Source organism: Triticum dicoccoides, chromosome 7B, assembly GCF_002162155.2.
Source record: "Triticum dicoccoides isolate Atlit2015 ecotype Zavitan chromosome 7B, WEW_v2.0, whole genome shotgun sequence".
In the NCBI taxonomy this organism is placed as follows: domain Eukaryota; kingdom Viridiplantae; phylum Streptophyta; class Magnoliopsida; order Poales; family Poaceae; genus Triticum; species Triticum dicoccoides.
The window spans coordinates 631238653-631239532 of NC_041393.1; positions in this window are offsets into that span (position 1 = coordinate 631238653).

Here is an 880-nt window from a genome sequence, read left to right on the forward strand (position 1 = left end):
AAATAAATAGAAGAAAATAAATAATGCAAAAAAGGAAAAAAATTATATAAAGCAAAAATATTCACAAAGAAACTGAATACAGCAGAAAAGAAATAACTATATAAACAAATTACTCAAAAATAAATAGAAGAAAATAAATACTATTCAGAAATAAATAGAAGAAAAAAATAAAGCAGAAAAGGAATAACTATTTAAACAAATTACTCAAAAATAAGTAGAAGAAAATAAATTATATTAAGCAAAAAACTTCACGAAGAAACTAAATACAGCAAAAAAACTATTCAGAAATAAAAAGAAGAAAAAATAAAGCAGAAAAGAAATAACTATATAAAAAATTACTCAAAAATAAATAGAAGAAACTAAATAATGCAGAAAAGAAAAAAAATTATAAAAAACATGTTGGGGCGCTGCCCGGTGGGCCTGCCAGACCTTGGGTGTGCAAATACATACCCAGTAGGGCCAGCAGGCTCACAGGGCAGCGCGCCCTAATTAGGCCCAGAAGCCTGCTATATAGAGGAGTTCGAAAGGGCAGCCACGGCTAGGTTTATAAACCAGTGCGGCCGCCCTTCGCTCGGCGAGGTGGGACTAAACGTAGCGCATAGCGGGTGGCAGCGCACGGGCATTAGTACCGGTTGGAGGCTCCAACCGGTACTAATGTGTTGCCCTTTAGTACCGGTTGGAGCCACCAACCGGTACTAAAGGCCCACGTTTCCCGCCGCTTGGGCTGGCAAAAATTGGCCTTTAGTACCGGTTGGTGGCTTCAACCGGTACTAAAGGCTCCCCTATATATACTCCACGTACGAAAAATCAGTTATCGTCGCCACTTCGTTCCACTTCTCGCGCGACACATCGATCTAGCAGACGCAGCTGCCGCCGCGCC